This window comes from Pelophylax lessonae (assembly GCF_965119305.1).
Source record: "Pelophylax lessonae genome assembly, chromosome: 7".
Classification (NCBI taxonomy): Eukaryota; Metazoa; Chordata; class Amphibia; order Anura; family Ranidae; genus Pelophylax; species Pelophylax lessonae.
In genome coordinates, this window is record NC_138774.1 from 86,286,808 (window position 1) to 86,313,724 (window position 26,917).

A 26,917-nucleotide genomic window follows, 5' to 3' on the forward strand; every position below is an offset into this window, starting at 1 on the left:
GCGACATTGCGGCGGACAGATCGGACCCCTGACTGACATTTTTGACACTTTTGGGGGTACCAGTGACATTACTACAGTAATCAGGGTTAAAAAATATGCACTGTTACTGTAATAATGACACTGGCAGGGAAGGAGTTAACCCTGTGGGTGATCAAGGGGTTAAATGTGGCCCTAGGGGCGTGATTCTAACTGTGTGTGTGTGAGGGGGGGGGGGGGGCTTTGCTTGTGAAGTCATCTTAGAGACATGTGATCCTATATAGCAGGATCACATGACATCTGTGATCACTTCAGGGAGAAGTACGGACGGCTGTGTTTATATCAGCCGCCCGTCCTTCTCTGTCAGTGGCGGGAGATCACGAGTGGCCGGCGCACATCAGAGCCGCCAGTCCCACGCACTAGCTTCCCTGCTGGCAAGTGGGGGCGGGAGCGCAATCCTCCCAGGCGAGCGCCGTACGGTGCCTGGGAGAGCCGACCTGCTGCTGTACATTTGCGGCGGCTGGTCGGCAAGTGGTTAAATAATTAATTAATTCTAGCCAAATAACTTGTAAAGAAGTGTCAAAAAAAATGGTGAACTTAGGGGGAGGGAACAACTGTAATATTTTCATCTATACATTCCAAAGTAATTCTATAAATGACTTTTCTTCCTGAGGAATAATGTCTGTGAAATGATAAATAGATTATAATAGGAATGCAGCACATTCTGTCAGTCTGTAACCCTGGCAGAATGTATTATGAGAGTACAGACCCCGCCTACCACCCCCACCAGCCAACCAGAATACATTGTGTGAGCACAGACCCCGCCCACCAGCAGATCTCTAGTACTGTCTCTGAAATATCGTGGCTCGTGCTGGCTGGTGGGCGGGGTCTGCGCTCCCATAATGCATTGCGGCAGGTCAGCTCATTTGCATATAGTGATATGCCTCACACAATGTGCTGTATTTTATTATTTTGTTTATTATAATCAACTTTTTTTTTTTTTCACATACATTATTCTTTTAGGAAGAAGGTAATTTATACAATCCGTTTGGGACGTTTCCAGTGGAAAAAAAAAAAAAAAAAAAAAAAAGTTACTCTCCCTAACTTGACCAGTTCGGAAACTGGAGTGCTTAAATACTGATTGCAACTTCTTTATATACAGTTTCTGCTGAACTGTAGGGAAGGTAATGCAGCGCCTAACATGGAGTACAGAGGCGAATGTGGACAGCACCCCGTGCATCCTGTGAACGCCGAGCACAAATGGCCCCAGACTGCACATGATTAACCTGTCAAACTCCACTGTACACTGGACCTAGTCAACTGTCATACATGCAACAGTTGCCTAACATGAACATGGAGTACAGAGGTGAATATAGACAGCCCCCTGTGCATCCTGTGAACGCTGAGCACAAATGGCCCCAGGCTGCACATGATTAACCTGTCAAACTCCACTGTACATTGGACCTAGCCAACTGTCATGCATGCAACAGTTGCCTGCCATTGAGTACAGAGGTGAATGTAGACAGCCCCCTGTGCATCCTGTGAACGCTGAGCACAAATGGCCCCAGACTGCACATGATTAACCTGTCAAACTCCACTGTACACTGGACCTAGTCAGCTGTCATACATGCAACAGTTGCCTGCCATTGAGTACCAGACTTGTATAAAGTACTCGAAATTTCTACTTGAGTAAAAGTACAAGTGCTCGATCAAAAAATTACTTGAGTAGAAGTGGAAGTGCTCGCAGAAAAAGTTACTTAAGTAGAAGTACTAAAGTATTCAACATTTTTTTTACTTAAGTATTGCAAGTAGTTTTTTCAAAAAATTTGCTACTTAAGTACTAAAAGTAAAAAGTACCAGTAGTTTTGAAAAAAATTTTCTACTCAAGTACTGAAAGTAGAAGTAGAAGTACTGTGTTATGTAGTTATTAAAGAAATAAGTCAAAAGTTTGAACATCATATTGTTTTTATTATTTCAAATGATTTATTCAAATGATTAACCTGTGTTTGTTAGTAGTTTCTTGATGCACTTTAAGCGCTGTAGCACCATTTATTTGTTTGTTTCATATTTTCTTTTTATTGGAAAGATTTGGTATAGCAGCTTTTATTATACACAGCCTTTATTTTCGTATGCGCTGATTTACAAATGACATTATACACATTTTTTTGAGCTTTATGCAACCTGCCATCTACTGTTCTGGCAGTGGTAATTTTTTTAAAAGTAACGAGTAACTATGCAGCACAAAAAAAAAATACTTGAGTAGAAGTATCGAAATCATCGAAAAAATGTAGTGAAGTAAAAGTAGAAGTAGGAGAAAAAAATTCTACTCTAGGAAAGTACAGATACCGCATTTCGGTACTTAAGTACAGTACTTAAGTAGTTCTACTTCGTTACTATACATCTCTGTTGAGTACAGAGGTGAATGTAGACAGCCCCCTGTGCATCCTGTGAACGCTGAGCACAAATGGCCCCAGACTGCACATGATTAACCTGTCAAACTCCACTGTACACTGGACCTAGTCAGCTGTCATACATGCAACAGTTGCCTGCCATTGAGTACAGAGGTGAATGTAGACAGCCCCCTGTGCATCCTGTGAACGCTGAGCACAAATGGCCCCAGACTGCACATGATTAACCTGTCAAACTCCACTGTACACTGGACCTAGTCAGCTGTCATACATACAACAGTTGCACAGTAGAACCAAGTTTTTTCTTACACCAAATTGCTTCTACTCAATATTTTTTCATCTGTTTTACTCTCACACATATCTGCCATAACCCCGCTATTCTTTTAACCACTTTACCACCGGAGGATTTTGCTGTCTTCCGTCCAGGCCACTTTTAGCGATTCGGCACTGTGCGACTTTAACTGACAATTGCGCGGTCGTACCAAACGAAATTTACGTCCTTTTTTCCCACAAACAGAGCTTTCTTTTGGTGGTATTTGATCACCTGTGCGATTTTTACTTTTTGCGCTATAAACAAAAAAAGAGCGTACATTTTCAAAAAATAATATTTTTCACATTTTTTTATATGAAATTCCCCCCCCCCCCCAAAAAAAATGTAAAAATCCAATTTTTTCTAAATTTTTGGCCAATTTGTTTTCTGCTACCTGTTTGGTAAAAAAAAATCACAATAAGCGTATTTTGATTGGTTTGCGCAAAATTTATTGCGTTTACTAACTAAGGGAAAGATTTCTGTCATTTTTGGTGTTTTTTTTTAACGAGTAATGGTGGCGATCTGCGATTTTTTTGCGGGACTGCGACATTGTGGCGGACAGATCGGACCCTTGACTGACATTTTTGACACTTTTGGGGGTACCAGTGATATTACTACAGTAATCAGTGCTATATATATGCACTATTACTGTAAAAATGACACTGGCAGGGAAGGGGTTAATTTTGTTGGCGAGGGAGGGGTTAATGTATGCCTGGTGCTTACTAACGTGTGTGGGGGGAGGTGACTGAGTGACACAAGGACAGATCGCATGTTCAGCTATGCTGAACCCTGCAATCTGACCCTGCCTGTCACTTAGGAGATCCGCCGGCTTGTGTTTACACAAGCCGGCGGATCTCCACATTCGATTCCCCGACGATCGGGGAAGAGCAGCGGCGATCGCCGCTGCTCCTCCCCTGGCCCGACTCCCGCTGTGACTGAATACAGCGGGAGCGAGCCTCCGGCGGCGCGTGCCGCCGAGAAAAGGGAGTGTCTGGCGACGTAGGTCTACGTCACCAGACGATAACGAACCACTTTGCCGCAGTGAAGCTCGAGTAAGCAGACGGCAAGTGGTTAAACTGCGGGCGGTCCACTTTAACAAAAGGGTGGTCCCAGTGGCGGATTGGCTGTGGGAACAGCCTTATTGGTTGCATTAGGGTGTGCACCTCAAAGCTCAAACACATATGTGTGTGCATGTGTATATATATATATATATATATATACTGACGGTGTCAGTAGAGCAGTGATTGGTGTATTTTTTATTTGTATTATTTTATTTTTTATTCTTCTTTTACACTTTTTTTTTTTTTAAATAATTATTACACATTTTTTTACGAGGCCCATTAGGGGACTTTGGTAAAATATCAGGGGTTTACCTACTTGCCGACCGTCCGCCGCAGTTGTACGGCGGCAGTCTGGCGCTCCCAGGCAAATCGTCGTACATGTACGGCGCTAGCCTGGGAGGAGCTAGGGGGGATCGCGCCCCCGCTCGGCGGCTGGGGAGTCAGTGCGTGTGCCCAGCGGCTCCGATGGCTGCCGGCCACTCGCAATCTCCCTCTGCAGTGAGAGAATGACAGACGGCTGATGTAAACACAGCCGTCTGTCATTCTCACTAAAGTAATCACAGAGACCATACACACTGTACAATTGCCTTTAGAGTTTTTCCTTTAGATTTACCAAAACCATATAATATGAGGTCAAACCTAAACACTTTCAATTTGTATGCAATCAGGCAGGCCCTTGCACTACATAGTTAAAGGTAAATCTAAAGAAAATCTAACAACAAAAGTTGTATAGTGTGTATCCATTTTAACCTGAAACCAGGAATAGGTTTAAGGCTGGGTACCATGAAACAGCTTTAACACAGGTGCAACTAGATAGGTTCATGCCTGGGGACCATGAAGTAGGTTCATAATGAATGCGAGTTTGAAATTGTGCTACCTCAATTGACCCCTGTGTGGATATAATTGTAATGTAATAAACGGACAACCCCAAAGCAGGGGTATGTCACCTTAACGAGACAATCTATAGGCACCCTTTATGGACTAGGTACAGGATTATGCAAGCAGTTAAAGTGGGACCTTCAGAGGACCCTTCCACTGAAAACTAAGCAGCTAGTTTTGTATGTTTTATCTAGGATCAGTGGCGTAGCGTGGGGGGTGCAGGGGGGGCCGGGCACAACATCTGGGGGGGGGGCGCATCCGCACCGCACTGTCCGCAGTGTCATGTCAGATGTCACTGAGTCACTCACTCTGTCATTAGTGATGTCGCGAACCTAAAATTTGCCGTTCGCGAACGCGAACATCGGCAAATGTTCGTGAACCGGCGAACATTGCGAACCGCCATAGAGTTCAATAGGCAGGCGAATTTTAAAACACACAGGGACTCTTTCTGGCCACAATAGTGATGGAAAAGTTGTTTCAAGGGGACTAACACCTGGACTGTGGCATGCCGGAGGGGGATCCATGGCAAAACTCCCATGGAAAATTACGTAGTTGACGCAGAGTCGGGTTTTGATCCATAAAGGGCATAAATCACCTAACATTCCTAAACTGTTTGGAATAACGTGCTTTAAAACATCCAGTGTGTGTATACGATCAGGTATGATGTTGTATCGGTCAAGTAGTGTAAGGGTTACGCCCGCTTCACAGTGACAGACCAAACTCTGACAGACCAAACTCCCCGTTTAACAGTCAGTCAGTCCATTTGCACAACCGCAAACTCCCCATTTGCACAAGGTTGGATACCAAGCTAGCCATGTCCCGTTCCTTGTCCTCACTGACATCATTGAAGGTCTCTTCCTCCACCCAGCCACGTACAACACCAAGGGTCCCCGAAAGGTGACAACAAGCCCCCTGGGACGCCTGCTGTGGCTGGTATTCCACCTCCTCAAAGCCACCTTCCTCCTCTGACTTCTCTTCTTCAGACTCCTCTCTCTGCATTGCCACAGGTCCAGCAATTGACAACGACAAGGCTGCTTCTGGTGGTGATGGGGACCACAACTCTTCCTCTTCACGCTCATCTCATCTACAGCCTGATCCAGTACTCTTCGCAGGGCACGCTCCAGAAAAAACGCATATGGGATGAGGTCGATGATGTTGCCTTGGGTTCGACTGACCACCAGGGTTGTCACCTCCGCAAAAGGACGCATGAGCCTACAGTCATTGTTCATGAGCATTCAGTAACGCGGCCAAAAAATACCCAGCTCCGCAGAAAGAATGAAAGAAAATGAATGTTTTTTCTATGAAAAATTATCCTGCGGATCGCTTTTGGTCTGTTCACAATGAAGCAACGACCTTATCATCTGGGGTGTGCCAACACACTCCTAGAGGTGATCGCTTCATTGTGATACGCAAGCCCCTTCACCACGACAAGGTAACGATCACGAAGGGGAATTGACACATGTATGTGCCTTTTTTTTTGTTTTTTGTTTTTTTGCAGCCACAGTGTAGCACCAGAGGCCAGAAAAATTAGGCATGTACACATGCATGAAAAAGTAGGTATTGTTGCAGCCGCTGCTGTAGCAGCGGCCTGAAAAATTGAGGTTTTCAAGGCAGAAAGTGCACTAAAACATTGCGGCTTGAACCGTAGTTGGTGACGGAGACGTCACGTAAGTCATCCGGCATGCAGAGAATGATTAAATACAGCAGCGTGTGGACCATTTTTAGCCCAAGGCATCTCAGTCATCACCAGGCCTTTTTTAGTCAAATGCATCCCCCACTGTCAGTCCCTTCGGGATCCATGCCTCATTCATCTTAATAAACGTGAGGAAATCAAGACTTTTTTGACCTAGGCGACTTCTCTTCTCAGTGACAATACCTCCTGCTGCGCTGAAGGTCCTTTCTGACAGCACACTTGAAGCGGGGCAGGCCAGAAGTTCAATGGCAAATTGGGATAGCTCAGGCCACAGGTCAAGCCTGCACACCCAGTAGTCAAGGGGTTCATCGCTCCTCAGATTGTCGATATCTGCAGTTAAGGCAAGGTAGTCGTTCTCTGAGGGTGGACCCCGAAGGGCTGTGGCGATGCGTAGGACTAAAAAAGCTCTGCATGTCCTCCATCAACAAGACATCTGTAAAGCGTCCTGTCCTTGCCGGCGTGGTTGTGGTGGTAGGAGGAGGAGGATTACTTTCACCTCTTCCCCTGTTGGATTCCCATTGTGCTGTGACATCACCCTTATATGCTGTGTAAAGCATACTTTTCATTTTATTTTGTAGCTGCTGCATCCTTTGCGACTGCCGGTAATTGGGTAACATATCAGAGACTTTCTGCTTATACCGGGGGTCTAGTAGCGTGGCCACCCAGTACAGGTCGTTCTCCTTCAGCTTTTTTATACGAGGGTCCCTCAACAGGCATGACAGCATGAAAGACCCCATTTGCACAAGGTTGGATGCCAAGCTACTCATGTCCAATTCCTCGTCCTCACTGATGTCATTGAAGGTGTGTTCTTCCCCCCAGCCACGTACAACACCACGGGTACCAGATAGGTGACAACGAGCACCCTGGGATGCCTGCTGTGGTTGGTGTTCCTCCTCCTCAAAGCCACATTCCTCCTCTGACTCCTCTTCCTCACACTCCTCTTCCAGTGTTGCCGCAGGTCCAGCAAGCGATGGTAAGGCTGTTTCTGGTGGTGGTGATGGTGACCACAACTCTTCCTCTTCCTCTTCACGCTCATCTACGGCCTGATCCAGCACTCTTCGCAGGGCACGCTCCAGGAAAAAAACATATGGGATGATGTCGCTGATGGTGCCTTCGGTGCGACTCACTAGGTTTGTCACCTCCTCAAAAGGACGCATGAGCCTACAGGCATTGCGCATGAGCGTCCAGTAACGTGGCAAAAAAATACCCAGCTCCGCAGAGGCTGTCCTAGCACCCCGGTCATACAAATACTCGTTGACCGCTTTTTCTTGTTGGAGCAGGCGGTCGGACATTAGCAGTGTTGAATTCCAACGTGTCGGGCTGTCGCAAATCAAGCGCCTCACTGGCATGTTGTTTCGCCGCTGAATATCTGCAAAGTGCGCCATGGCCGTGTAGGAACGCCTGAAATGGCCACACACCTTCCTGGCCTGCTTGAGGACGTCCTGTAAGCCTGGGTACTTCTGCACAAAGCGTTGCACAATCAGATTCAACACATGTGCCATGCACGGCACATGTGTCAACTTGCCCAAATTCAATGCCGCCAACAAATTGCTTCCGTTGTCACACACCACTTTGCCGATCTCCAGTTGGTGCGGGGTCAGCCACTGATCCACCTGTGCGTTCAGGGTGGACAGTAGTGCTGGTCTGGTGTGACTCTCTGCTTTCAGGCAAGTCAACCCCAAGACAGCGTGACACTGTCGTATCCGGCATGTGGAATAGCCCCTGGGGAGCTGGGGGGGTGCAGTTGGTGTGGAGCAAGACGCAACAGCAGAAGAGGACTCAGCCGAGGAGGTTAGCAAAGAGGATGGAGTAGGAGGAGTAGAGGAGGTGGCAGCAGGCCTGCCTGCAAGTCGTGGCGGTGTCACCAACTCCTCTGCAGCAGAGCCACGCATTCCATGCTTGGCAGCCGCCAGCAGGTTTACCCAATGCGCAGTGTAAGTGATATACCTGCCCTGACCGTGCTTTGCAGACCAGCTATCAGTGGTCAGATGGACCCTTGCCCCAACACTGTGTGCCAGACGTGACATGATTTCCTTTTCCACAATAGAGTACAGGTTGGGGATTGCCTTTTGTGAAAAATAATTTCGGCCGGGTACCTTCCACTGCGGTGTCCCAATAGCGACAAATTTTTTGAAGGCCTCAGACTCCACCAGCTTGTATGGTAAAAGCTGGCGGGCTAAGAGTTCTGACAAGCCAGCTGTCAGATGCCGGGCAAGGGGGTGACTCTGTGAGATTGGCTTCTTACGCTCAAACATTTCCTTGACAGACACCTGACTGTGGGCAGGTGAGCAGGAACTGCTGAAGGTGAGAGGCGGAGGGGCGGGTTGTTGATAGGGGGCATGGAGGACAGCAGTGGTTGACGTGGCTGAAGATGCTGGACCAGGAGGAGGATGGTGGCTTTCAGTTTGTGTGCTGCTTTTACTCATGTGTTGATCCCATAGGCGTTTGTGATGTGAGATCATGTGCCTTCGCAAAGCAGTTGTACCTAGGTGGGTGTTGGACTTCCCATGACTCAGTTTCTTTTGGCACAGGTTACAAATGGCATCGCTGATATCAGAGGCAGACACACAAAAAAAATGCCACACTGCTGAGCTTTGCAAGGACGGCATTCTGGTGGTGGCAACAGCTTGCGTTGATTGGCGTGCTGTCTGGCTGACCCCGGGTGCCGAATCTACATGCTGTCTGACTGCGCCACTAGCTCCTTGCGATGACCTCCTCCCCCTGCTTCCAACTCGTCTCCTCCTCCTCTCTGTCTCCCCATCTGAACTTTCCCCCTCTTCTTCTGCTCTTCGAGCAGGCACCCAGGTGACATCCACAGACACATCGTCATCATCAGCCGCTTCACTTGACAACTCAGCAAAGGCAGCAGCAGCAGGTACAGCATCATCATCATCATCATCACAATGTACGTCCATATGTATAATGCTGCCTGACTGAGACGTATCCCCGTTATCTACATCCTCTGGCACTAATAGTTGCGCATCACTTATTTCTTCCAACTCATGTGAAAATAACTCCTCCGATCAAGTGAAGCGGCTGTGGTGCTAGTGTTGGTGGTGGTGCCGGCGGGCTGGCGAGTGGTAAATTGAGAGGTGCCCGAAGCTGAGCTGGAGGAGGATGGTGCATTAAGGTTCCGAGCGGAAGCTGTAGACGATTGGGTGTCCTGTGTAAGCCAGTCAACTATGGCCTCAGAATTTTTTGAGTTCAGGGTCTGTGGTGGCCTCTGAACACTGGGCGTTATTCTAGGGCCTAAGGAAATCACAGCACCACGACCACGACGGCCCTTGCGGGGTGGCCTGCCTCTGCCTGTCATTTTTTTATTTAATGTGTTGTACTATGAGTGCAAGGTGCTGTGCCACCCTATAGGAGTGTTGGGCAGTGGGTACAGTACACTCTGTGGACCTGACAGTCACTGGCACCCAGGCAACTGCAATTAAAAAAAATATATATTTTTTTTTACTTTGCAAGCTGCTGTGCCACCTTATATATCAGTGGTGGGTGGGCAGTGGCACAGTACACTCTCTGTGGACCTGACAGCAGTCACTGGCACCCAGGCAACTGCAATTATAAACAAAATATATATTTTTTTACTTTGCAAGCTGCTGGGCCACCTTATATATCAGTGGTGGGTGGGCAGTGGCACAGTACACTCTCTGTGGGCCTGACAGCAGTCACTGGCACCCAGGCAACTGCAATTATAATATATATATATATTTTTTGACTTGGCAAGCTGCTGTGCAACCTTATATATCAGTGGTGGGTGGGCAGTGGCACAGTACACTCTCTGTGGACCTGACAGCAGTCACTGGCACCCAGGCAACTGCAATTATAAACAAAATATATATTTTTTTACTTTGCAAGCTGCTGTGCCACCTTATATATCAGTGGTGGGTGGGCAGTGGCACAGTACACTCTCTGTGGACCTGACAGCAGTCACTGGCACCCAGGCAACTGCAATTAAAAATATATATATATTTTTTTACTTTGCAAGCTGCTGTGCCACCTTATATATCAGTGGTGGGTGGGCAGTGGCACAGTACACTCTCTGTGGACCTGACAGCAGTCACTGGCACCCAGGCAACTGCAATTAAAAAATATATATATATTTTTTTTACTTTGCAAGCTGCTGTGCCACCTTATATATCAGTGGTGGGTGGGCACACAGTGGCACTGCAGTGGGCACAGTACACTCTGTGGACCTGACAGTCACTGGCAGCCCAGGCAACTGCAATAATAAAAAATATTTTTTTTTTTCAAATTGCAACAAGATGCTGTGCCACCGTATATATATCAGTGGTGGGCAGTGCACTGCAGTGGGTACAGTGCACTCTGTGGACCTGACACAGCACTTTTTTTAAAATGCAAGGTACTATGCCTGTGCCACCCGAAATGAGTGTGGTGTGCACACAGTACAGTCTGTGGTAGGTCTGTGGCCTCTCACACACAGCGGGCAGGCAACTGCAGTGTACAATATATATATATATATATATATATATATATATATATATATATATATATAAAGAAAAAACTCTATTACCTTACCAGCCCTTAAAAGGGCTTTTGGGGACACTAGATATATATATATATATATGTATATATATAAATAAAAAAAAAATCCTCAATTACCAGCCCTTAAAAGGGCTTTTGGGGACACTAGATAGATATATATATATATATATATATATATATATATATATATATATAAGAAGAAAAAACTCAATTACCAGCCCTTAAAAGGGCTTTTGGGGACGCTAGATATATATATATATATATATATATATATAAAAATTACACAAATACCAGCCCTTAGAAGGGCTTTTTGGGGTGCTGTCCTTACAGCAGTTTATAGGAGGTGGGAGGGTGTGGGAGGGAGGTATGCTGATTGGCTGGAAATGTGCCTGCTGACTGTAAAGTTCAGGGTCAAAGTTTGCCTCAATGATGATGTATTATGGGGGGCGGACCGAACATTGCATATGTTCGCCCGCAGCGGCGAACGCGAACATGCTAAGTTCGCCGGGAACTGTCCGCCGGCGAACAGTTCTATACATCTCTACACACAATCACATGAAACAGAGACAAAGTTTTGCACTCACATGTAAAATGTCAATAATGAACATATATCCCATGTAAAAATGAAAATCAGAAGAAGCAACCACAAATCCCAGCAGGCAGACACCACTCCGTTGATAAATATAAAGATGTAGGGCACCCGTGGATAGATCACCAAAAACATCAAAAAAGGCTGCTTACCAAATGTATATGGTCACCCAATTAAATGGATAGACCTCAGCCAGCTTAATTATCAACAGGGGGATCCGCCAGGTGTAGTTCAATGTAGCATATATGAAGGCATTCAGTGTGGAAGCTCAGATGCCATATAAAGAAAAATGGGCAAGGACATAGCGTAATACCGTACAATCAGGACAAATTTATTTAAAAGCAAATTGTACACTCACATGTGAAACCGCCATTAAGAACATGTATTCCCATATGACAAGTGTTGAGGAGCAGGAAAAGTACAGCGTCCTCGCATGCGATTGTAGGGCCAGCCCTGGGGGCGTGGTTGCGTCACGTCTGACTCCACCCAACGCATTGTGTATGTGTTGTGCACGGCATCACGCTATGTCCTTGAACCCTTTTTTTTTCACATATGGTCTCTGAGCATCCGATATTGAATGTCCTGTACTAAATGCCGTATTGAATTACACCTGGCGGATCTCTTCATTATCAATTAAGCGTGCTTAGGTCTATCCATTAAAATTGGATGACCATCTACATCTGGTAAGCACCTTTTTGGAAATTACCCTTGAGTGTTTCCATCCAGTAACGGAATGGCATTCATATGCTGAGACTTGTGGTTCTTCTTATCAACATTCCATTCACATTGGATTTATTTGGCACATTCACTGGGACTGACCAAGTGGACTTATAGGGACTTATATTTCATATTATTCATTTATTTATTTATTCATATTAATTAATTAATTAATTAATTAATTTTTTTGAGTATCACATGTTGACATTATGGATACCAAGTTTTCACTGGATTTTGGCAGGGTATGTGTCTATCTATCTATCTATCTATCTATCTATCTATCTATCTATCTATCTATCTATCTATCTATCTATCTATCTATCTATCTATCTATCTATCTATCTATCTATCTATCTATCTATCTATCTATCTATCTATCTATCTATCTATCTATCTATCTATCTATCTATCTATCTATCTATCTATCTATCTATCTATCTATCTAAATGTTATTCAGATACTGTCAATAAAACAATAAAAATACAGCCAATGTAACACCTATCATATATAGATGAGATATATAAAGAATTTATCAGCTTATTCTGGTGATCACTAACCTAATAAGGTCTATGAAAGGAGCTCCAGAGGCTATCTGTTAGCCTCCAAAATCACAATAGATTCACAGGGTATGCTCCCGCTATAGGATATAGTGAATGGAGCACTTCAGATAATTTGTAAGGTAGGATCAACCAGGACCCCAAGTGTTCACATTCAAAATTCAGTATTGCATCCACGATAGACCAAGAAAAGAGTCAGGGAGTTCAAAGAAACCTATGGCAAAAAAACAAGTACCAACAAATCACTAATGTTGAATCTATAGAGTCCAGACATAGCAGAGTGAATCACTGACCAGAATTAGTCACAAACCTCACCTTAACATGGGTCAACTGCACAGCACCACCAGGATACATAGTATGGGGGGGCAGATATCCCACCTCAATTTAAATAGCTTGCCGTCTAACCGGTCATCCCCCCCAGCCGCACATTGGTAGCCAGTGGATGTTGTCACTGGTCCTGGGTGCAGACTGCGCATGCGCCAAAAGGATGCAGGTGCAGTACTGCCGAACGGCGCCAGGATGGGAAGCCTGCATCGCTCGTTCTGACAGTTCGGCCAAGGGCGGGACAGCACCATCATCAAGTGGATGGAGGGCGAACCACCGAGCCTCAGAACTGAAAGAAACCCACACACTCGCCCGTAAGACCAAGGCCACTAGGGGCAGTCCAGGAGTGATTGCCACTGCACCCACCCTAAAATAGAGGAAGAGTACTGGGAGCAAACGGGTATCAAGAAAAAACAATTCAATAGATATAGCAAAAACATACATAGGCATAGATTCTTCTAGCTGACTATCCCAGAAGCCCATGATCCAAAAAAATTAAATAATTCACATAGTTTACTGCACATCAAAAATAAAGTCAAAAGTATTTGACCATAAAGGAATATATGAATAAAGAGAAACAAAAGAAAGGAAAAAAAGAAAACAGTCAGTCTAGATCGTGGCCCATATACCCAAACAGCGGGTCGCACCTGCCCGCCTAGGCGCGAGGACAAGCCAGTACAGTCAAAAAGCAGGGGTTTACCCCTAAATCTGCACAAAGCAGACTGGAGTAAGTGTGTCAAAGGAGGCCTCTGAAATAACCGTGCAATCAGATGTCATATCTGCTGTACAGTTAAAGGTCTAATGTAATAGGCACAATACAGAAAGAAGACTATACACATACAGACCCCCAGGAAGGAACAAAAGGGGGTTCTCATAGGAATGGATTGTAGGACTGAGTTTCATTGATACCTGGTGGAGAAGTGGCCATCAATCTTTCATTCCACATGGTTTTGGCTTGAGGAATAGAGTTGTCCCAATCTATTGACAATATACTTGTCAGGAAAGGAATCACCATTCAGCAACAATAGATCGCTGGATGCAGAGCAGGTGTTTCACCACGCCCATCTCCCCAGCCCTGGCCCTATATAAGAGGCTCTTCCGGTGTGCTCCAGTGCTGGTTTATCGTCAGCTCCTGTACCCGTGACCTGTCTGTTTACCTGTGTTCCTGTTTTGACCCAGCTTGCTTCTTTGACCTGTCTGCATCTTCTCCCTTGATCGACCTTGGCTTGCCTGACCACTCTTTGCTCTGACACCCCTGCTGGATCTCCTGTGTACCGACCTTGGCTTGGATCTCACGGACTCTCTCTTGTCTTGCCCCTTTGCTACCTTCCACTTGGCTCATTACTTCCGGACTGATTAACTGTGTATGACCCTCGGCCTGGCATTAACCTTGTGTCTTTTTCCACTGAGCACCTTTAGATCTCCTGGAAGCGGTCCTGGGTGTCCATACCATACCATCCATCCATCCGGATTTCACCAGCATCCAGTGCTCCTTGGGACGTGTCATCTCCTGTCTCACCTCCAGGGGTGATCCGCACCGAGCTGCAACGGAGCCCTCCCAGCACTTCGGCCTCAACCAAGGTACCTGACAGCATAAACCAGCCATGTCAGAGGCCGACAGAGGTGCTTCCCCGCTTGAGGCTTTATGCCAACAGGTTTCAGCCCTAACCCAAGCCGTACAATGACTGCAAGATGGTTACTTCCAGCTGGAAGGTCGGGTAGTAAACCTAGCCGGCTCATCTCCTCCGAATGACCCTAATCAGCCTGCCACTAGCTCTTTGCCGGCTCCCTCTCAACCGGATCAAGCTAGCTCCGCCCATTCAGCTTCAGCTCCGCCACCAGAGCCACGGGTGCCCACGCCGGAACGCTTCCGTGGGGAGCGAAGGAAATTTAGGGCTTTCAAAAATGCCTGTTTATTATATTTGGCTCTTCAGCCCAGGACCTTCTCCTCGGAATCCATTAAAGTGGGGTATATAATCTCCTTATTAGCTGAAGAACCCCAGACTTGGGCACACAACCTCCTTGAACAGAAGAGTCCTACCTTGAACTCAGTAAGCTCCTTTTTTGAGGCCATGGCCCAGCTATATGAAGATCCTCAGCGCACGGTCACAGCAGAGTCTGCTTTACATGCCTTACAGCAGAATAAACGCCTGGCCGAGGACTATACTGTAGACTTCCGTAGATGGGCAGCCGACACGGACTGGAATGAGGCGCCATTGAAATACCAGTACCATCATGGCCTCTCTGAAGCTCTAAAAGACGAGCTTGCTCGGATAGAGACACCTGCATCCCTGGAAGACTTGATCTCTCTAGCCATCCAAATGGACAGGCGTCTGCGGGAACGACGCTCAGAACGCCCCCAGGGGGCCCGAGCTTCTTGGGTGATGCCTAAGGTCCCGTTTGCCGCCTCTCCTCTCCCTGCACCAGCTATGAATGCCTCTGCGGACGGTGAACCCATTCAGATTGGACTAATTTGTTCCTCCCTAACACCCGAAGAGAGACAACGTCACCGCCAGGCTAACCTCTGCCTATACTGTGGAGCCTCCGGCCACTTCCTCCGCAACTGCCCCGTGAGGCCCAGTAAGTGCTATTCACGGTCTGTCTTGAACTGTCAGGTCTCTGAGCCATCCCCTGCTCACCTTATCCTTCCTATCTCCTTACAGGTAGCAGAAAAGAAGATCCAGCTCACGGCAATTGTTGACTCCGAAGCTTGCAGTTGTTTTCTGGATTGTACACTAGCAAGGAAACTGGGGGTCCCCCTACAAATTAAGGAGCAACGGCTTCAAGTATTTCTGGCCGACGGGTCCCTGCCTAGTTCTGGACCTGTGACCAGAGAAACCTATCCGGTACTCACTACCACGAACTCGGGCCATCAAGAGCTCCTCCGCTTTGATGTCTTGTCCTCTCCCTTATTCCCGGTTATTCTAGGCCTTCCATGGCTCCAGGCTCATAACCCACAAATTGACTGGGTGAAGAAGAGGATTTCCTTCTCGTCCAAATATTGCCTGGACCATTGCTTTACCCCTGGACCCAACGCTCCCGCCACGTGTCTGGCCGTTTAGCCGGCCCTAGACCTTCCTGAAGACATTCGCGCAGCCTATCAAGACTTTAGGGATGTATTCGACAAGAAAAAGGCTGATTCTCTACCCCCTCACAGGCCCTACGACTGCCCCATTGAGCTTCTTCCAGGAGCCGAGATCCCTTTTGGAAGAACATTTCCCTTATCTGAGAAGGAATTAGAAACTCTTCGGACTTATGTCAACGAGAACCTGCAAAAGGGGTTCATCCGGCCCTCGTCCTCCCCAGCTGGCGCTGGAATCTTCTTTGTGGAGAAAAAAGATGGCACGTTAAGACCCTGTGTTGATTACCGGGAACTCAACAAAGTTACCATCAAAAATCGTTATCCTCTCCCCTTGATTCCAGAATTGTTCCAGCGCTTCCGGTCTGCCCGGGTCTTTACCAAATTAGACCTCCGAGGAGCGTACAACCTTATTCGCATCCGAGAAGGGGATGAGTGGAAAATGGCGTTTAGAACCCGTTTCGGCCACTTCGAATATCTGGTCATGCCCTTCCGTCTGTGTAATGCCCCGGCCACATTTCAACATCTGGTCAATGACATTTTTCGAGAGTTCCTGGACAACTTCTTAATTGTGTACCTAGATGACATCTTGGTCTTCTCCTCCACCCTGGAACTCCACCGGATTCATGTCAAAAAAGTATTAACCACCTTAAGGAAACATGGGCTCTATGTGAAACTGGAAAAATGTGAATGTTAGAGGAAGTCCATCCAGTTCCTAGGGCTTATCATTTCAACTGAGGGTGTCTCTATGGATCCACAAAAAGTAAAAGCCATTTTGGAGTGGCCAGCCCCCACTGATAAGAAGGGAGTTCAGGGATGTGTGGGCTTCGCTAACTTCTACAGAAGATTTATAAAGGGATTCTCAACAATTATCGCACCCATCACCCAAATAACGCGCCAGCAGATTCGCTTCCGCTGGTCACCGGAGGCTCAGTCAGCTTTTGATAAATTAAAAAGCCTGTTTGTGACCGCACCTATTCTTCAACACCCGGACCCGGTCTTACCTTATATTCTCGAAGTGGATGCTTCGGAAGTAGCCACAGGGGCTATTCTTTCCCAGCGACAAGGCCCGAAGACCCTGCTACACCCAGTAGCTTTCTTCTCTCGGAAAATGTCACCCCCAGAGAAGAACTACGACGTGGGGGATGGGGAACTTCTGGCTATTAAATGTGCTCTAGAAGAATGGAGGTACCTGCTTGAAGGCGCGGCACACCCTATTATGATATTCACGGATCACAAGAATCTAGAGTATCTCAGGACTGCTAGACGCCTAAGACCTTGGCAAGCCCGGTGGGCTCTATTCTTTTCACGCTTTAATTTCCATATTACCTACAGACCAGGATCTAAGAATGGAAAGGCGGACGCCCTGTCCCGAATGTTTCCGGATACTCCCAGCACGACGGAGCCCAATACCATCCTATCAGCTCAAAACTTTTTTCTGATTCACACTGACCTACAGTCCACAATTCAGCAAGCCTCTACTCAATGTACTGAACTCGAAGCCGGTTCTCTAAATAAACGGGAAGGATTCCTCTGGCACCAGGAAACAATTTTTGTTCCTACACAAGTGAGATTGTTGGTCCTTAAAACCTTTCACGACCACAAACTCGCTGGACATTTCGGGGTAAAAAAGACCTACGAACTTATCCAACGCCGCTTCTGGTGGCCTAAGCTACATCAGGACTGCAGAAGCTATGTAAATTCCTGAATCACGTGCCAACGTAACAAAGGGGCTAAAGTCAAATCATGGGGCCTGTTAAGACCATTGCCGATTCCAGATCAGCCCTGGAAAGGTCTGTCTATGGACTTTATAGTTGAGCTACCACCCTCAGAAGGGTTTTCCACCATCTTGGTAGTCGTGGACCGAATCTCAAAAATGGCTCACTTCTTGCCCATGAGGGGCACTCCCTCCGCCCTGGAAACAGCCAACACATTTATCAAAGAGGTGGTCAGGCTACATGGACTTCCAAATAATATAGTGTCAGACCGAGGTGTTCAATTCACCTCTAGATTTTGGAAGGAGCTCTGCAAGTCCTTGTCGGTTGAAGTGTCCCTGTCATCTGCTTACCATCCACAAAGTAATGGGCAAACAGAGAGAACCAATCAAACCCTGGAACAGTACCTCCGATGTTTTTGCACCAGCTCTCAGGACGACTGGACCTCCCTGCTTCCATGCGCAGAATTCGCCTACAATAATTCCATACACTCCGCAACCAACCAAACCCCGTTTTGGGATAATTATGGCTTTCATTCTTCTTTTTTGCCTAACTTGGATCAGGAAATAACGGTTCCCGCAGTCCCTGATCGGCTAGCAGCCATTAAAACTAATTTCCAGTTGCTACGAGACAATATTCATAAAGCACAACAGGACTATAAGAAATTCTTTGACCTCAAACGGAGGGAGAACCCAGTGTACAAAGTTGGAGATCGAGTTTGGCTCTCTTCAATTAATTTGAAACTATCCTGCCCGTCCAAGAAATTGGGGCCAAGATTCATCGGTCCTTTTGAGGTCAAGAGAGTGGTGAATCCTGTGGCCTTTGAATTGGCCTTGCCCGGCTCTTTCAAAATTCACCCAGTATTTCATGCCTCGCTACTTAAGCCAGCGGCCCCTTCCAGGGAAGTGAAGAGGTACCACCTCCTCCAGTTTCAGTAGAAGGGGAGCCTGAATTTGAGGTTGAGAATATCTTGGATTGTCGACAAAGAGGCAACCGTACTCAATACTTGATTAAATGGAAAGGATATCCTCCGGAGGACAATTCATGGGAACCATTGAGTAACATCCACGCCCCTAAACTTTTGAGAGAATTTCACAGCAAATTTCCAGAAAAACATGGTCGTTGAGCATCCAGAGGCTGCCCCTCGGGGGGGGGGCACTGTCAGGAAAGGAATCACCATTCAGCAACAATAGATCGCTGGATGCAGAGCAGGTGTGTCACCACGCCCATCTCCCCAGCCCTGGCCCTATATAAGACGCTCTTCCGGTGTGCTCCAGTGCTGGTTTATCGTCAGCTCCTGTACCCGTGACCTGTCCGTTTACCTGTGTTCCTGTTTTGACCCGGCTTGCTTCTTTGACCTGTCTGCATCTTCTCCCTTGATCGACCTTGGCTTGCCTGACCACTCTTTGCTCTGACACCCCTGCTGGATCTCCTGTGTACCGACCTTGGCTTGGATCTCACGGACTCTCTCTTGTCTTGCCCCTTTGCTACCTTCCACTTGGCTCATTACTTCCGGACTGATTAACTGTGTATGACCCTCGGCCTGGCATTAACCTTGTGTCTTTTTCCACTGAGCACCTTTAGATCTCCTGGAAGCGGTCCTGGGTGTCCATACCATACCATCCATCCATCAGGATTTCACCAGCATCCAGTGCTCCTTGGGACGTGTCATCTCCTGTCTCACCTCCAGGGGTGATCCGCACCGAGCTGCAATGGTAGCCCTCCCAGCACTTCAGCCTCAACCAAGGTACCTGAAAAATACTTTTCCATATCATACTCCTGAAGAAGCGGTATATCCGCGAAACATGTTGAGCATGTATGACTTACCCCTCTAACTGGATTCCAATGGATTGGGGAAGGATTGAGGTGGTCGTCCATGTTGTTGGACATATACCCTATGCTGATACGAGACTGATGCTCCTATATGTGGAAAAATGTCCATATTTCTAGAAGTATACACAGCAAAGTGCTCCCTGAAGTCCCATAGCCCTTAGCCAGTCAACGTTCAACAAGGATACTGGGATTACCAGAGGTCAGAGTTGTATATTTCGGGTAATTCCAACCATGTATTAAGCCCCATGCCAGGCATACACTATTTTGGACCCATGCCTTGTTGCCCAGGCCGGTACTATAGATCAGACTTTATTAGTTATCTGTAATACGAATGAATGTGGTGTAGGGCGCTGTTTTGTTGCATGTGTGGGACAACGTTATCCACACACACTCACACACAGTGTTAACGATTGGTCTATTTTTAAAAAAAGTAATTTTTCTAGTTAATTTATACCGTTATTGGTTCTCTGTATATAACTCCTTTTCAGGAGGTGTCTATGTATTGTTAGGGCACAGGACACCCAAAGGACATAATGTAAAAATAAAACTCACAGCCATCACAGGTAAAAATATCTTTATATCAGATTTAGTACAGGCAGAACATGTGAGTTCAGGCCTTAGACTCAGACCTTGCAGCAGGCCTAAGAGGAATAGACTTCCAGCACACACCCTTCCCTGTCCAGGGACATTGTTAGGGGGAAGGGGGGAGTTGTTATGGGTTGTGTCATGGAATGCCTGAGCGATTCATTTAGGTAAGTACCTTTTTAAGCCAAGCAGAATTATTTAAGAACACAACAATATCAATATGAATATGGACTAGGATATTAACAAGAAATTAATATTTATTCAAAAAAAGATAAGTTCACACCATAAATAGCTTGATTAATAGGTAGATACTGACAATACAATTTTGCATAAAAATTACACAATTGACTATAAAAATATATATATACAGTGCATCCGCAAAGTATTCACAGCGCTTCACTATTTCCATATTTTGTCATGTTACAGCCTTATTCGAAAACAAATTAAATTCATTATTTTCCATAAATTCAAATTTTATGAGGTCACTGGCGCAGGTTGCGGTCCATGGTGTGGTTCAGCCCTCATTTTTATCCTCTCTCTCTAGAAGCCGGCTTACACATCTACATCCACAGAGGAAGCAAGAAGGAAAAATAGTTAACCACACCTGCTGGGAGTACCGAAGCCCCGCCGTCCAGGACTCATAGAGGGACTCTCTACTCCCAATTTTAGGCTTCATGTACTCATGTCAAATGTGAGTTTTTAAGAACCTGTGTTTCTTTTATATTAAATTATCTACAATCTGCATTTAGAGGCGCCTTTGTGTTTCTTCTTTTCTTGCATATTTGGCAATATTGCTTCACTCATTCTCCCCATCTGCTGATGGCTGCCTAGAAGACTTGTGGATTCATCCTCTTATGGTGCCCCATATACCACAGGACACTAAGTTCAGTAAAGACTTGATATAGCCCGTGAACTAGCGCCAATCCATCTATTATTGTGTTAAAATGGTTGTTACCAGACTCTCCTAAGATGATATAGGTATTGTTGCTTTCCCAAAATGAGATCTCTCTATGCTGGGGCTGTGTTCTGGCATCACTGAGGTGTCAGACTGGGCTTTTCTGATGTTCAGATGATGTGTGATGATGAATGTTATCCGATTATGTCTCTTCTATATGATGTTAGATCGGTCCCTTAGTATACCTGACTTCTCGGAAAAGATACAAGACCCTGGGGAGCAAAGTCATTTTTACCGCATGAATCCTCCCCAACCAAGACAGTGAGTGCGTGGACCAGGTAGCGAGATCAGCACAAAGCTTTTTGAACAAAGGGGGATAATTGACCGAATATAGTGAGGTAATGGAGGGGGTCAGTTGAGTACCCAGGTATGGGATAGAGTCCGTTTTCCAGGAGAAAGGAAAGGCGGCTTTCGCAGAGGCCAACTGCGATGGGTCTAACGAGACATTCATTGCCCAGGATTTTGACAGGTTGACCTGCAGACCCGAAGCAGCACCGAATACTTTAAGTCGTTCAAGAATTACAGGAACGGAGACCACGGGATTAGTGACAAAGAGAAGCATGTCGTCCGCAAACAACACGCATTTATGTTCCCTCTCCCCACAACGAACCCCCATGACGTCGCTATCGTGCCGAAGGGCAATAGCCAATGATTCGATCGCAATCGCGAACAACAATGGTGAAAGGGGACAGCCCTGGCGGGTTCCTCTGGTTATAGGGAAAGGGTCAGAGTAGCATCCATGAAGACGCACTCTGGCCGATGGCGAGGAGTACAGGGACCGTAGGATGTTCGTGAAACAGGGTCCAAAACCCCATCTCTCGAGCACCCCAAAGATGTAAGGCCACGTTACCGTATCGAAGGCTTTTTGAATATCAAGGGAAAGGAGAAATCCCTTCTGCGGAGGCCCGCCATCCCAGGCGGAGCCTAGGACCGTGATCAAGTCCACTGCTCGTCGAATTTGATCCGTTCCCTGTCTACCTGGGATAAACCCTGCCTGATCCTTATGCACATATTGGGAAATAAAAGCATTCAGTCTGTTCGTGAGTAGCTTAGTGAGGATTTTGACATCATTATTGATGAGGGAAATAGGTCTATAGTTAGAAACATCACTAGGATCCTTAGCGGGTTTGGGGATAACCGAGATAAGAGCAGCATTGAGATCTGGGGACAGCTGGGTACCGGAGGACAATGAGTTGAAAAATTTCGTTAGGTGTGGGGCTAGAGTGTCTGCGAACGTTTTGTAATATATCGGCGAAAAAACGTCAGGGCCCGGGGTTGAAGAGGTTTTCAAATTCTTGATGACATCACGGACCTCGGCTTCAGAGATTGGGTCTTCTAGGCTCTTCCTATGAGAAGAGGAGAGCGTAGGGAGGGGGATCGAGTCCAGGAAACGTTCGGACGCCCCTGTGGCGTGTGATCCGTTGTCGTACAGTTCGGAAAATAATTTCTGGAAAGCCGCCATAATCGGGGCTGGATTTTGGGATAAAGCGCCAGTAGGCAGTCTGATCTTAGGGAAGGCCCGGACTCGGGCCCTAGGGGTCAGCCTAGAGGCCAAGCGGGAGCCTATCTTGTCACGTTCCGAGTAGAAGCGTGCGCCAGTCCAACGAAGATGCTTTTCCGCAGCCGTGGTAAGCGCCATGTTCAGGGCCACCTTGGCTTCGTCAAGGAGACGCAAAGAGTCCGCCGTGGGATGCCGCTTGTGACTTTTACGTAAAGAGTGGAAGGAGCGTTCGAGAGTAATTAGATCAAGTCGCCGCTCACGCTTGAGCTTGGATGCCAGTTGAATGATATGCCCCCGGGTGACGGCTTTATGAGCCGCCCAAAGGGAAACCGGGGAGATATCATTCACGTCATTCAGTCGAAAATATTCCTTTATCCCATTTTCGATCATTGTGCAGTGGGCCGGGTTGGTTAAAATCGATTCATTAAGTCGCCAGTACGACGGAGCCGCAGAGCGAGTCGGTATGGAAAAGGAGATGGAGACTATAGAGTGGTCAGATAGAGGTGTATCGCGAATGTCAGATCTATAAACATTGGGGACCAAGGGAGCGGGGACGAAAACATGATCAATCCGAGCATAAGTGCGATGAGGGGCCGAGTAATGGGTGTAGTCCTTAGAGGTAGGATGTTGCTCCCTCCATATGTCGACAAGACCCATGAAGGAGATCGTCTTGGCGACCCTGAAGCTCTGTCGGGGAGGTTGTTTGTACGGAGAAGACAACGGCCTGGATTTGTCCAGGCTGCGGTCAAATGCCAAATTAGAGTCACCCCCGAGGATCAAGGAACCAACCGCATGTTTAGAGATCAGGTCGGCCAGAGTAGAAAAAAATTTAGTCTGACCCTTGTTAGGGGCATAATACGACACAAATGTGAAAGTCTGCCCTGCTATGTCACCTACCAGGATAAGAAAACGCCCTGCGGGGTCCCGGACTGTCTTGGTGGGGGAGAACTTCACCCTGCCCGAAAAGAAGATGGCCACCCCCCCAGTCTTAGAGTCAGAGTTCGCCAAATAGAACAGCGGGTACTTAGCATGGACAAAGGAGGGGTTGTATGAGGGGAAAAATGAGTCTCTTGTAGAAATAAAATGTCGTAATGTGTGGTGTGGTAATATTGAAACAACTTACGCCTCTTGAGGGGGGAGTTGAGACCCTGGACATTATGGGAAGCCAATCTCAGCGGTGGAGCTCGCAGGTCAGAGGAGGCCATAGTACCAATGGATGAGCAGCGCAGACGTGGAGCTTGCGGACGGAGCGGCCCGATGAGGGCCCGTGGAGTGGAGCCAGAGCTGGAGGACCATAGCAGCACGTTGACCTAGGACAAGAGGAGAAAAAGAGACAAGAGGGAAGGAGAAAAAGGGAGGGAAGAAAAGGAGAGGGGGGAGGAAGCGGAGAAGCACATGGATAGAAAAGGAGAGGGGGGAGGAAGCGGAGAAGCACATGGATAGACATGACTTCACGATAATGTCCCTGGGGAGGCCATCCTTACGAGGGGGCTGCAGGGACCTGTGAGCACGGTCCAATTCAAGGCGGCTTGCAGAGATGCCAGGTATCAGGTCAGTGATAAAGGATTGCACCGCAGCCGTGACATCCGTTATGGATTCCGGGATCCCCCGGATCCTAAAATTGTAACGACGGGATCTATTCTCCAAATCGTCTATCTTGGCTAGCGCCGTCTCAAGCTGGTCCTGGATGTCCTGTATTCTAGCTGTGTTCTGGTTGGTTCTGGCTATAGTATGATCAGCTTTCTGTTCAATGGCTTCTATGCGGGACCCCAGATTCTGCAAGTCCCCCTGAATAGTGGACGTGATCTGAGCAGCCGTGTGGGATAGGCACCTGGCCAACATTTTTGAGAACATGGCCATCATTCCCTGCATATTAGGGGGGCAATTAGGGTCGTCCAATTGAAGGCCAGGAATCTGGCCTGGGCCGGGTGAAAAGTCTGCCATGGGGGAAAGGAGAAGTTCCTCCAGTGTGCGGCCTATATAGGACTCTGTGGAGGCCGGGGAACATGGGGGGGATGGAGAGGTACTCACGGGGTGAGCAGTACTGTCCCTGGGTGTCTGTGGGGTAGCTGGGGGGTCCGCTATGTCCTCCGAATCCGCAATCCCTCCTCGAGGTCCGGGTGGTGGTGCTGCCACCGCCATCTTGGCGTATGAAGGCCGCGGGAGGTCCGGGGTCAGAGACCGCTCCAGGTTCCGCCTGACCGGGACCGCTGACATAGAAAGGTGCCCGGATAGTTCGGGGAAGCCGCGGGTGCCTCGATGGAGCCGGAGGTGCCGTGTATGTAGCGTAGCGAGCTCTTAGATGCCGGAGCAGGACGGAGCTCCAGGATCAGACGTCCATGCCGGGCTGCCACGCATGCACACGCCTACACTTTTAAAGATACCTTGCAACATTGTTACATAGTTACATAGTTAGTCAGATTTAAAAAGGACACAAGTCCATCTAGCTCAACCAATAAAAAAACAATAAACAGTAATGAAATCCCAACCATACAATCCCATATGCACAATCCTATACCCGCAGTTGATCCAGAGGAAGGCGGAAAAACCCTCAAGTGAGCTAGCCCCCCAGCACCACGTGTGCTACCGACGTATCGCTACGTCGGTTCACGCAGGAACAATTAGTGGCGGGCAGTCGGGAAGCTGTTAAAATTCCTGCACATATGCATGAATAAATACAATCCACATGTAAAGATATTGGATAAACCGCGAAAGAGGTATGGATCTATGCGTTTTGCCAACACTACAGGCTTCTTCAGGATCCAACTTCTATTTCGTGTAGACCTCCACAATCCATCAGTAAACCATAAATGCAAAGAACATCCTATTATTATGTTTCTTGAAAGGGTAGAGGGACAACAGGTCTAATTTTAAATGTGATTTTGAGTCTGAACATTGAAAGTGTTAATGGGAATATCAACACTAAATTGGGAATCACAAAAAAATCCAATCTCCCCAGCAGAATGAGAACATCAGATAATAAACTCCAAATAAACCCAGTCATTGTCAGATATAGCACATTGAAGCATCCATATCCCAGTGGCAAAACCCATATCCAAGAGTCCCTCGTTCCCCTTCTCCAAGAAAGGAAATGCCAATTAGTAATTTATCTACCCCCTTGAGAGGGCCTTAGGCGGGTTCCTCTGGTTATAGGGAAAGGGTCAGAGTAGCATCCATGAAGACGCACTCTGGCCGATGGCGAGGAGTACAGGGACCGTAGGATGTTCGTGAAACGGGGTCCAAAACCCCATCTCTCGAGCACCCCAAAGATGTAAGGCGACGTTACCGTATCGAAGGCTTTTTGAATATCAAGGGAAAGGAGAAATCCCTTCTGCGGAGGCCCGCCATCCCAGGCGGAGCCTAGGACCGTGATCAAGTCCACTGCTCGTCGAATTTGATCCGTTCCCTGTCTACCTGGGATAAACCCTGCCTGATCCTTATGCACATATTGGGAAATAAAAGCATTCAGTCTGTTCGTGAGTAGCTTAGTGAGGATTTTGACATCATTATTGATGAGGGAAATAGGTCTATAGTTAGAAACATCACTAGGATCCTTAGCGGGTTTGGGGATAACCGAGATAAGAGCAGCATTGAGATCTGGGGACAGCTGGGTACCCGAGGACAATGAGTTGAAAAATTTCGTTAGGTGTGGGGCTAGAGTGTCTGCGAACGTTTTGTAATATATCGGCGAAAAAACGTCAGGGCCCGGGGTTGAAGAGGTTTTCAAATTCTTGATGACATCACGGACCTCGGCTTCAGAGATTGGGTCTTCTAGGCTCTTCCTATGAGAAGAGGAGAGCGTAGGGAGGGGGATCGAGTCCAGGAAACGTTCGGACGCCCCTGTGGCGTGTGATCCGTTGTCGTACAGTTCGGAAAATAATTTCTGGAAAGCCGCCATAATCGGGGCTGGATTTTGGGATAAAGCGCCAGTAGGCAGTCTGATCTTAGGGAAGGCCCGGACTCGGGCCCTAGGGGTCAGCCTAGAGGCCAAGCGGGAGCCTATCTTGTCACGTTCCGAGTAGAAGCGTGCGCCAGTCCAACGAAGATGCTTTTCCGCAGCCGTGGTAAGCGCCATGTTCAGGGCCACCTTGGCTTCGTCAAGGAGACGCAAAGAGTCCGCCGTGGGATGCCGCTTGTGACTTTTACGTAAAGAGTGGAAGGAGCGTTCGAGAGTAATTAGATCAAGTCGCCGCTCACGCTTGAGCTTGGATGCCAGTTGAATGATA